The following is a 13342-nucleotide window of genomic DNA, read 5'->3' as shown; positions in this document are numbered from 1 at the left end:
AAATATTTTAAATTAGAGGGAGAGGTGCAAAAAGTTGTATTGCAGAAATTAAAAGGTGAAAAGAAAAAGCAAAGACAATTCTTTCACGCAGCAATAAGACCTGGAAATAATGCCACTGAAGTAATGTATAAAGTAGCATACATACTCAAGAAAAGAGAAGCCATTCAGTCATGTAGATATTGTGAAAGAATACGTTGGTGAAGTTGTAGGATGCTTCAAATGTTTCAAACAACTGCCTTTTTCAAGGAGAACCATAACTGATTGGCAGCATGCATTAGCCTTCAACTTAAAAGAACAACTTCATGCAATACTTCAAAGGGGAAATATATATTATTCAATTGCTTTGGATGAATCAACTGATACTACTGACTTGGTGTAGATTTTATACTTCATTTGGGTCATAATAGAAGATTTACTTTGCTACGAAGAGTTACTCGCTTTGGGCGCTCTTGTGAACAGAACATGGGTAATAGATATCTACAACAACTTTCAAGATAAATGACGTGAGCATGGATTGCGTTTGGTCCATTTAGTGAGTGTACGTACAGACGGTGCACCTTCCATGACAGGAAAACATATTCTTATATGGCCCAAACTATTTTGTGTACAGAGTAAACATTTTAAAAAGAAAAAGTCTCATATAAAGGAGCACATGCCTTGTTAATGTAGCCTTTTTTATTGATAGGCTTTATATTTTTTAGAATCATTTTAGGTTTACAAAAAAACTAAGGAGATACTACAGAGAATTTCCATGTACCTCCTGCACGCAATTTCCCCTATTTTGAACTTCTTACATTACTATGGTATATTTATTATAATAACAAATCAGTACTGATACATTATTAACTAAAGTTCATAGTTTATTTAGATTACCTTAGTTTTCACCTGTCCTTCTATTTGGTTTCAAGATCCCATCCAGTATACTAGATTATATTTAGTATTCATGTATCATAGGATGCTCGTTTATTGAAATTTTTCTGATTTTTTTTTTATGGTTAGTCTTGGGTTATGTGTTTTGGGGAGGAAGACTACAGAGTAAAAGTGTTCAAATAAACTTGGGAGATGCTAAGCTACATGGGTATGTATACTATGAGCCTTCTGAAAGCATTTGCTATGCTAGTTAACATTTGAATCTCAGGGAGAGGCAGTGATGTCCAAAGCACCCCAAACCAATTGGCCACAGAACCTTTTCCTGATACCATGTTTATTAATATCTCCAAGAGGATCTGGGAAATACTTAGGTTTCCACTTTAACTCATGTTTATCTCTGAGCGTTCTAGCCACTAGATATTCAAAGTAAATTAAAAAATATGAGCACCCACAACTCTCAGCTAAATTTGGCTTCACCCATTCCCCCCCTCTCACCCCCACCCCCACCACAGGACTTTCTGGAACAGATATCTTAATGACCAAAAATCTTCATCTTGAGCCTAACAAACCAATGCCTAAAATGTGGAAAGCATTACATGGTAATAATCACCCACCGAAAATATTAAGATAATTTGTTACTAAGAGGTGAGGAATTTAAAAAGTGAATTCTTCAGTGTTTAGTGATTCAGAGTTTGGGATTTTTTTAAATTAATCAATAAAAACTAATTTTGGAAAAGAAAAGGGCTGACTAGCCACACTGATTTCACTTTAATAGCAGAGGCACAAACAAATCTAATTTATTACCTAAAACAGCATCACTTGACTTCCTGATAAGACTATTCAGTATAATACTCCTTCTCCTTACAATGTATGCAGATTAATCAGACATTACTTTCTAATTTGTTGGGCTTTTGAAATGTACATAGTCTAACCATCTATTAAGTCGTGATCATTTTAGGAGATTTCAAGCTAGGACTGGCATTGCTCTGACAAACCTACTTTGACAGAAAATAAGACTTGGAAAGATTGTCTCTGCTCTAGGGAAAAGCTTGAACAAATGGAGACACTATTTGGTCACACTCGTTTATAATCAAACATGATGTTATTAAAACACCACCCATAGGATGATAAATTTCACTTAGATTTCTAAGCAAAGTTTTGGGGTCACATCATCTCCCTTGTTCAAAATGCTATTTTCAACATAGTTAAAAATGATCACAGACTCCTTTAATTTCTTCTTCCTGATATAATATTATTTTTACCTGAACCTCTTTGAAAACCATGTGACTGTGAAATTAAAGATGACAAAAAAGCTAAGAAAAAAAGCAAATCCTCTCCAAATCTATGTAAAAATATATCTTGTAAGGTACCAGGAATTGTAACATTTCATTCCCACTGTGTAATGGGAAAGACTCTCTTCTCTCCAAATTGCAAACTATCACAGATCTTAACTGTTTCTAACTGTCAAACATCAGGGAATCCCCCACACAATCTCTGGTTTGATAAAGCAAGCTGAGAAGCTACCTGAACTCTTCGCCCTCTTCCCTGCGAAGCCTAGCTTGATAATGTGAGCACGGAAATCTAAGACCAAGATGCTGATTTACAATTTATAATATATTGCAGTGGGAATCTTACCTGTTAGGACTAAACACCAATGCCAACATGAATGGGGATACCATTATCTGTAATAGGGATTTTTTAAAAAGAAACCTAAGAAGTTCAAATTTCTATTTATATTAGGATGAGACACTTCACTTGACTTTATCAAATCATGACTATTATGTTACATATTACAGGGCCCCAGTATTCTTTCCAATTAAGATAAACAGTTTGGAAAAAAAGGTAAGAGAAAATCTCGTGCCACCAGAAATGTTAGTCATGAACCTGAGTGGTGAGCTTTAATCTTTGCTACTCTTGTTGTAAAAATAATTTCATCTCGGTATTTGAGAGTTCTCCAAGGACAGATTTATTTCTTCTTCTAAAAGAAACTAAACCTTCAGTCCTTAAAATTCCAGCTTTTTCTCTCAATAAACCTTAGATCTGGTTCTCCCATTCTATTGTCCTTGGCAAGAGGATGCAAGCTTTTCATACCAACTTCTGGACCATTGATCACTGCTACACTCAGATTAATTTCACTGATGGATAATTATGAAAAACATAAGATTCTTTAGTGTTTGTTGATCTGGCATAAATCTTTGACTCCAATGACATGAGCCAAATTATGAGATTTGACATTGATCAGATTCTAACCTATTGAAGATTCAACCTGCATCATATCAGCATAATAAACTGCTATAATCAGAATAAAACAGTTGTTCTACAGATTAAATTCAAAGTTAAAATGGTATATGCATTAGTTTCTAGCATATTTAACACATTTAAAATGTGTCAATTTTGTTTTGAGGTAGATTTAATGCATACATGTTTAATATTGCAGAGTAAAACAAGTACTTTCCTCCATATTAATTAAAAGGTTTTAGTAGCATGAATTATGAGTTTTACAAGCAACCAAATCTCTTTATTAATCATAGGTAAGAAACAGAAGCGATAGAAGAAAGAGAAAGCAAACAAAAATGTGGAAGGTAGGACAACAGTAACAAAAAGAACAGAAGAAAGAACGAAAGGAAACATCCAGTCCAACATCAAACATGGTTATCATGGCAAAACTTAATGCATGGCTTGGGACAGATATATTCCAATTTTCAACTATTTAATAGAAAATTCTTTTTCTAATATAATAATTAATGTAGGCTCTTGTAAACTCATTTCATAGCAAATGGGTAGGTCTGTCAGTAATCACTGTTATTACTTATCGGATTTCTAGAGTATTGATTACAATACCAATAACTGCATTTCTACTGGATTGAGATTTAAATGCATCTGCTTTCAAAATTTTCCAGGCCTAATATTGTAATATTCTATGTTTCAAAACTTTGGGATTTTACTTGAGAACCTGTCTAGATAATTAAATAAATTGATTTTTTGTGTGTGTCAGAAAATATTTGGACTTGCACACAAGCAGCCCAAAAGTCTGCCTCCAAATTTGTAAAATCACTATTGACATATTGACTTTGGAACATGATTGATCCTTATATAAGTATCTACACAATAAATTAATGTTTTGTTTTGTTTTGAGACAGTGTTTCACTCTGTCGCCTCTGCTGGAGTGCCGTGGCATCCTCATAGCTCACTGCAACCTCCAACTCCTAGGCTCAAGTGATCCTCCTGACTCAGCCTCCTGAGTAGCTGGGACTACAGGCATGCGGCAGGACGCCTGTCTAATTTTTTCTATTTTTAGTAGAAATGGGGTCTCACTCTTGCTAAGGCTGGTCTGGAACTCCTGACCTCAAGCTATCCTCCAGCCTTGGCCTCCTAGAGTGCTAGGATTACAGGCGTGAGCCACGCGCCTGGCCAATAAATTAACTTATATTAGAATTTAAAAATAGAATAGCATGTATTTTGCTTATTTATAATAATTTTTAGACTATCAGGTAATGCATCTGTTCCCACGTTTTCCCTTAATTGCCAGAAACTTTAATGCTCTGCAGTATTTACCTCACTCTAAGTCTTTAGTGCTATATTCTGTCCCTTATTTTATGTATAATTAGTTGTAAAACATATCAAATCTTTTCTGAAACCAGGTAGGCTATAAATCACAAATAAATAACTGTACATACTGCCTTCCAACATTTTACTTTAGGGTATTGTTCTTTTGAAAAAAAGACATAATATTATTTAGCACACAGTAGCTCTTATGTTTTGTATGTAAAATATATGAAGTACAAAATAGACATCAATATTTTCCACATAAAATGTTTTATAAAACTAATATTTTAGACTTTTTAGATAGGTTATAGGTTAATAAACTCTACCTGAAAAATCTGATTTCTTGGAATAAATAACATTATTTAGTTTTTTAAAAAAGTATTTCTTTGTCCATCTTCCTTGGGATACTCTTTTAATTATCATTCAAGCAAACACTGTTAAATAAGTGAATAATAATTTTAAAATGACAAATGACTTATTATATTGGGATGGCCAAATCATACATTTTTGTTGGTTTCCTGTAAGTGTTATAAAACTGTGCTCATTAAAACCTAATACATTTAACAACTGGTTTAATAAGAAGCCTTTTCACCTGGACCTCCATCTATCATTGGATTGCCTAAATATTTCACATAAGAAAAATTTTGATATATTCTGATGGTTCCTGAATTTTGTTTTTTAGAGCAAGTAACAAATAGTTATATTTGTTTAAGTGTACCGAAAAGTAGTTCCCGGGCACATATGCCCTGAGGGTTTGCAGACACAAGAAAATAAGGTACAGCTGTTACATTTCCTGCACTATTTAAAGGGAAGAAATAAGAAGTAGGCAGAAATGCCCAGAAGAAAATGTCCTTGACAGCTCTGCCACCAATCTGAGCTATTGATGAATTTATTTTCTCTGGGCAAGTCCAGGATTAAGGATGCAAATCAGAGATCCATTTTACTAAAAAAGAAACCATTTTCTAATTTTGTACCTACTTAAAAATTTAGAGTTTTTCATATCTTGCTCTCAAAGTTTGAAAAGGGTTATGCAAAAGTAAGAGGCACACAACCTAAACATGACAGTAACAACAACAAAAAACTATCAAAGCACCATTTAGTCATAAATTGGGCTCCAAATATTTGCTGAATGTTGAATGAGTTAATTATCAACCCCCTACCTTGATGTAAACACAGGGTGAAAGGTTCTGTCTACTGTGGATGTTTGGCCAATACTACCCTGAATGAGTAAAAGGAGAATGGTTTTGAATCTAATTTTCAGGGCTGTTGCGGTACAAGAACTGGAGCTCAAGTTCTAACTCCACTTGGAGCATATGGAAAATAACACCAAGTAGAACAAACTACTAGACCTGAATAAAGCCTAGTAGACATAATACAGAACATGTGATATATAGGTTTAGAAATGTCTTTAAGATAAACTATTTTAACTCATCTCAGAAAAGGTTTTAAAATCATGAAATTGAAATGCTGTTTGGTCATCATCCATTCCAATGTATCTTGAAGTGATTTCAGCCAATTACCTCCAATACAGATCTAACAAATTAGAATTTCTAGGTGAGGGGCTTGCAAGTTGGTATTTTAACAAGCTCAGCAGGTGACTCAGATACACTAAAGTCTGAAGACTAGAACTTTCAGCCAAGTCTGCTCCACAGGACTTCAGAAAAGAATGAGGAGTGATAGAAATACACACATGAAACAGTGCTGCAGAATAATTGAAATCAAGGGTCAAGACAATTATGTTGATGGTCACATGATCATTCTCACAAATATAAGTTGACCCTTTCATTTCCTTTGTTCAGGACATTTATGATGAGTCGCTGGAGTCCAGTCACAAGATGGACTGCTTTTATTCTAGCCTAGAGGAAATAAGGCAGCTCTCTGTTTTGCCTAATTTTACTTGAAAGAGGCAGAAATATCTTAAAAGGACATTTAAAATTATGCTTTGTCTATGGTAAAAAGCAAAAAACAAAACTTTATGTTGTGAAAACAGTGACTAGTCAGCCCCTGGTCAGTTTATCCACATCTTCAAATTGTCTTTAGAATATTTGTTTTAGACACTCTTTGGCATTCATTCATGGTTCATGACAGAAGTATGCTTGCTTAAAATATCTCAAACTGAGTCATGATTTTCTTCAACTGTTAGATCAGATCATTTTGGGGATGGGTGTAGGGTAATAGGCAGGGTACGAATGTGTGGTGGACAACTCTGAATTTGTAAAACTCTCAAAAAAGTAATTGAATGATTTACTATCTAGATAATTGAAACGTGTGCTGAAAATGTCATTAAGTAGAGTAGAAGTTTTCCTCCTGGGATTCCCACATAACCACAAACCTCAGTGTTTTTCTTTGGATTACAATATTAGGAAGATCACAAAGCACAGAAATAGTCACTGATGATAGTTATTACTAGGCAGCATTAACCACTCTCAAAAATTGGCAAAAGGAAAAATAATGAAGTCTTGGAAGACCTAAGGGAAAAATACACTGTGTGCCAGATAGGCATGTCTCCATTTTTATAATGTGCTTGGCACAGACAGTTCTAGAATGTTTTCTGTGATGCGTTCTGCCCTATCATCATGCAATGTGCCAGTTCAATCAAAACACTGGGTTTATAATTGTACACTGCTACATATCCCACGATGAACAAAAGAATACAAGTTATGTAATACAATTAAGCAAAAGAATATTGTTTCTCTTTTCCATGCAAGCTCTGTTTTCCCTTATACTATTACTACCCACGTCAGTACCACAAAATAGAAATTTTTGTTTTAATCTCTAACAGTATTAGGAGTTTATGTAGAATCTATACCTTTTCTTATAAATTCTGAGGAGTTCTAAGCTTAAATATTTGTTGATGAGCTGCCTACAACCCTGTATTCTTCCTGTTTGTCTTCTATGCAAAACCGAGGAAAGGATATTTCATGACATGAAACAGCTAAGCTGTAAATCCAGACATTTGCTTCATGTCTTCTCTGCTTTTATTCATGCTGGCTGTAAAATAGCTATAAGGATGACTCAGTATTCGTCACACACCATGACTAATAAATAATTAGTATGAAGAAAGTTGGTGGGTGCATAATACATTATTTCTGATGACGATGGACACAGAACACAAAACCAGCCAGTGTTAGGTTATTGTTAGAATTGGACATGGTAATACAAATAAAGTACAATTGCAGTCAAGGTGAAAGTACTCAATAAACACTACTTATTATTTGTCATTATTTTATGGTTTTTATTTGAACATTTCCAGCAAAACAATCCGGTGCATAGTTTGCCAAATACTGAAAAACTAAGGCCAAAGAGTGTAAATTATGTAACCAAATTAGAACTTCCAGGGAAACATGGAGTGAGAAGCCAAATCCCTATATCCACTCCACTGCTTGCTGTTTCACCAGCAGTGAGATTGGCAGAAAAGGGTTGGAGCTAGAAAGAGAATTTGGTCCAGATAACAACATTGACTTTGTGAACCTGTTCCATTGGTAACAACTAACCATACTGAATTGGGCAAGGTTCTTTATGTGACATGATTATAGAGAACTAATAAGTATGTCATATATGAATCAGAAATAAATGATATTTAAAATGCTCTAGAGCTTTAGCTTCTACTAATAATATTTAATTTAGGACCAGCACTGAGGTACTGGAGATACTGTAGAAAAATTAGTCTATTTCCAAACATAAAATTAGGCATGAATCCTGGTTCTACCATTTATTAGATATGTAAACTTGGACATGGTGCTAAACCTGAGTGTTAGTTTCATAAGCAAGTAACTAACTATTAAACAGATAAATTCTGACCCTACGTTGGTATTTTTCTTTTAATATATAAGGAGAAATTCAATCACAATACTTCTAAGAAAATTTTTCTTAAATAAGCCTAAGTTTAAACATCAGGAAAAAAAGCTTAGGAGGGAAATTGTAATTTGGATTTTGACAATTAACGGTTTTGTTTTAAACTTTTTCCAGTTTGAAATTTGCTTCAAGACTTGTCAGACTTTGTTCAATGTCACATAACAAAATATAGTCAAAGTAAATCTTTGGGCACAAATTTGAGGAATATTCTATAGAATTATAAATATTCCACAGGAAAATTTAGACTATAAGTATTTAATTGCACCACCACAGAGTGAAGATCCTTGGGTTCCATTCACCTGAGATCCATAGTATAGGGAAGGCACTGGCTGGGCTCCTAAAGTGGCTATAATGTAAAAATAATAATCAGTACTCAAGGACTAGATATTTCAGAGATTTTCTTATAGGAGGCTGTAACAGAGCCATGATTCAGGAGAATTTGGAGGCCATGCTACATATCACAAAAGAAGATGCTAGAATTAAACACAAACAAAACCCTAAAAGTTAGAGAAGAAAATGGCAGTCATAAAAAGAAAAAAAAAAGGATAGATAATTGAAATTGGAGAATGTATTAGAGCTTAAATTCAGAATGAGTGGGATCTGTATTCGGCTGAGACAGAAGGAAGAATAAAGTCCTGGGGAATTATAAGCAAGATATCATTTGTTCTGTTTCCTGCTCTTTATGGGATCAGTTCAGTCCCTTTATCTTTTGATGAACAACTCTCCCTGCACAAGTGCAAGCCATCTGACTGAGGCTCTGCCTCTAACATGTTCAGATTAAAATTTCATTCCAAATACAGTAAGTGCATATGGATTTACGGCATAATCAGTCATAGCATTTGGGTTATTTATTTTTTTTTTTTTGCATTTCTTTGAACCTTATGCACTCCTCGTCAGTGGATGTGTTCAAGTAAAATGCTGAATGACAATCTTATCATGAATATTATAGAATCAATTCTGTTTTTGACTGATGTGAGGCTGGACTATATGACTGCCAAGATGTTGTCCAACTCCAAGATTACAAATCTTAATTCACTAAGCAATTAATTGTTTAAAAAATGTCTCCAAAATATTAACAGAAAGACTTCTATTTTTCAGGGAGTATGGAACACATTGGGAATACAAGAAAAAATATGTAACTAGTCCTATGTTGAAGGAGGTCACAGACAAACCAAGAATGAAAATACAGGGTGATGCGTACTGTGATGGAGATAAGGACAGGAAGTTATGGAGGTACATGGACAGCCGCCACCACATGGCCAGGAGGAGGGTTAGCCAAAGAAAGGACAAGAAGATTTCTAGGAAGAGCTGAATGACCAAATCCCATGTTTTTGTTGTTTTGTTTGTTTTTAAAACTTGGGCTAGGCAACACCTTCTAGAAAGATATCATAATGAACAATCTTCCTGCAACCTCAGAACCCTAGCCTTTACTTTGGGTCAGAGGTTTCTCACTATTCTGTCTGTCTCTCTCATGAGGTTATGATCTCCTAGAGGAAGGGCTGTGTTTATTTTATCTATCTATCTATCTATCTATCTATCTATCTATCTATCTATCTGTCTGTCTCTGTCACCCAGGCTGGAGTGCAGTGGCATGATCATAGCTCACTACAGCCTCAAACTCCTGGGCTCAAGCAATCCTCCTGCCTCAGATTCCTGAACAGCTAGGACTACAGGTGAATGACACCACACCTGGCAGGGCTGTGTTTAATGCACCTATGACCTCTAGCACCTAATACAATGCGTGGCACAGAGTAGGCTCAATAACAAATGCTTACTAAATGAATGAATGAAAAACATGTAAAGTACAAAATCGTTCATCATGGTCCAGAGTGATGCAGGGTGGAGGGTCGGGGGAGAGGCTGACAGGCAGGCAATGGCAGAATTGTAAAGGGATGTAGTCAGCCAAGCCCAGACTCTGTTCTGAAGGCCATGGGGCACCCATGAAGGATGCGAGAGGAGGGAGTGGCATACTGGAGTTTATTTTTTAGAATGATTGATCCAGCAATGATATGAAATGTGAGTTGGAAGAAGGCATGACTAAAGATAGAAACATTTCTTAGAGACAGTTGTTTTGAAAGGGGCATGTGGACCCGAGTGATGGCAGTGTGATTGGGACCAAAACGAGGGACTAGATTCTATGTTCGAAAAATAAATTAATTAAAACAAAACAAGACCTAATCCTCAAATTAAATAATCTATTTAATAAATTTATTTTAATAGACTGTCTTATAAAGTATCTGCATTTAATTTATCCATCTACCATCTATCTACTTACATAACTTTATTATCCATATGTTTGCTGTGGGAAGAGGAATGATAAAATATCATGTTTTATACTATTTTGACAAGTTTTTACCCCATTATTTTTTTAAGTTCAGTTTGTGGTCCAGTCACATATCATGTTCTGAAGAGTTTCTTTTCATTAAAATTTGTGCTGTTAGGGAATATTTTATTTAATTTTTAATGAGCAATGCAAGATGGAATCATTCTTTCCTTGTTATTGCTCAGTGCAAGCCCCATAAGTGTCTTTTAGATACCACTTTTTTCTTCAGATGTGACAGCAGGTTACAGAGGCATAAGAACCTGGTCAGGACTGCATTCACATGATGACACATTGAAACAGGGAAATGGAGAATGTTGAGAAAAAAACAGAGAGCCTAAATGACTGAAGACCTGGACCTTTCTTTGAGAAGCACTGATTTACAAATTGCTTTAACAAGCATGTATTGAGACTTCATTTAATTTTAAGATTGCTATCAATCCATCGATTAATTTGTTATGCTTTCTAGCATCTTATATACCTGCTTTATACCAGGAATTGTGTTAGGCACTAGGACTATAATGATGATTACGATATGGACTCTGACCACAAACTGCTTACACTACGTTGAGGAAGGCAGATGTGTTTGAAAAATATACATTATAAGATAACAGTACATGCAATAATAGAGGATGAAACAGGTGTTACAGAAATATAAACCTTCTGAATCATACATATTTAAAAAGACAAATGTATGGATGCAAAATATTTGCGTTATGTGCATTGAAAAATATACTAAACAACTATACCTATGCCAAGTAAAAATCTAGGTAATTATATTAAGTACTAATTTTTTTCTAGAGAAAGGTAAAATATTACTCATATATAAGTAAAGTATGAGTCTCATAAAACAGAGCAATTTCTTTTCTTTCTTTGTTTTTTTTTTTGTTTTGTTTTTGTTTGTGTGCTCTGTTGTGCTGTGCCCACTGCTGGCTGTAATCGTGCGGCAGAGGAATTCTGAATTAAGTTAAAAGTAGGCTTGTTCACTGTATCAGTTGAGCTGGGCCAAAAAGGGAGCAAACAGAATCCTCATCCTTTGAAATTCCCTCACAATGCAAGTCTGATCCAACTGGATCAGACTTCACACACCGTTTGACTTATCTCTTTGAGCAGATTTATCTTCGTGTAGCCCAGAGTGAATCCTAGAAATCAGGTCAATTTTCATGGCTTGTTACTTGTAGTTAGCCAAACTTCTGGAGGGATATTATTCGATATAAATTTGCTAAATCCTCCAGGCCTGAAATGTATATAATTAGTCTATATTTATGAGATGTTAAAAAATTGAGCTGGAAAAAACATTCAAGTAAACAAATTGCCATAATTATTAATTTTTCTGCAAGGACAAATATTCCAATCTTGTATGTAACTGTCTTAATGTAAATATAGACACCAATGTGTTACTATTATATGGTGGACCTCCAGGCAAAAACAGTACAATATAAAAACAGACCCATCATATGCAAGTCAGGCAAATAGGACCTGGCCAAGAGTGAATTTAAAAAAATGATTTGGAACATTAAAAAGTTAATTTTAAAATGAAACACATTTCTAGGAAAGTCACAAAAAGTTAAAAGAGGCATATTAAGTTTTTAATATGTGTGTGGCATTTATTTTTCATTAAATCTAATACGTCTAACATTTCATCGTACCCATTCCAACAGTAAAGGATAGGAACTTTATATTATTTAGTGGCAGTAGGAAGTGGAGAAAGGAGACAGGTGAGATCAATGAAAAACCTCTGAGGAAGTGGTCAGAGGTATTACCAGAGATGGCATCCCTGAAAAGGAAAGAGAGAAAGGACCACTGTGGACAGACTGCTCCTTTCAGTTCTGGGATTCTAGATAAACTGAGGAAAGCAGAACATGGTAGCAGTAAACCTGCTTGCAGAACTAACATGGGAACTTCATTTATGTAGGCTCTAAGGTTTTGTCCAACATTCTGTGATTTTTGGATTTGTAATGATAAATCCAAAAATTTACCTTAATTTTTTTTTTTTTAGGAACAATGAATAGGAAAATCTGGAGAATCTTCCTGTCTCTGTCACTGTTAATCTATAAAACATTTTCTGAAATTCTTCTCAATTCCACACTGAAGAACTTGGGTACAGAAGTAAATCTACAGACTAAGAAATGGCTCCTCAGCAACAGGCAGCATATGAACTATTTCTACATGGTCTTCATTTTCAAGGCTGAAAATAGAGGTAGTTTTGAAACAAAGAAAAGATCTTGGATTTACTGGCTAAGGTTTCTTAAACCCTTAGACATTGGTAATTATACTGAGAAATATTTTTCTCATTATTTCTAAAAGCCTATAAAGAAGGTGATGTACTATTCTAAAGGAGAAATGTCAGACTCTGGCAGTCGATTGGAGGAGGTGGGCAATGGGACATTCAGATGACGATTCACAGATCTCCATTTGACTAATTTTATGGGGAAACTGTATTCCAACTCCACTTATGGCCAGTTCTTGATGTTAGATAAGAATATTGAAAAGTGTTTGATGGAAACAGATGGAGAAAGCAACATCTTCACCCAAAGAAATATAGGAACAAAAAAATTTGCTTTCTAGATTTTTTCAAAATCTTTTATTTGCTAAATTTAGAAAGTAGATCAAGGAGAAGAAACTCTCCAAAGTTAGGTTAGAAAGTTCAGAATTAAGCCATGTAAAAAATGTGAACTCAAGATATGATCAAGAAACTCAAGGATATAAGAAAGCTCTATATAACTGTTTTTCTCCGAGAAAATGGCCATA

The sequence above is a fragment of the Propithecus coquereli genome, unplaced genomic scaffold (genome assembly GCF_000956105.1).
Source record: "Propithecus coquereli isolate 6110/MARCELLA unplaced genomic scaffold, Pcoq_1.0 Scaffold70, whole genome shotgun sequence".
NCBI classification, from domain to species: Eukaryota; Metazoa; Chordata; class Mammalia; order Primates; family Indriidae; genus Propithecus; species Propithecus coquereli.
The sequence above is the reverse complement of the archived record's forward strand: the minus strand, read 5'-3'. Positions refer to the sequence as shown.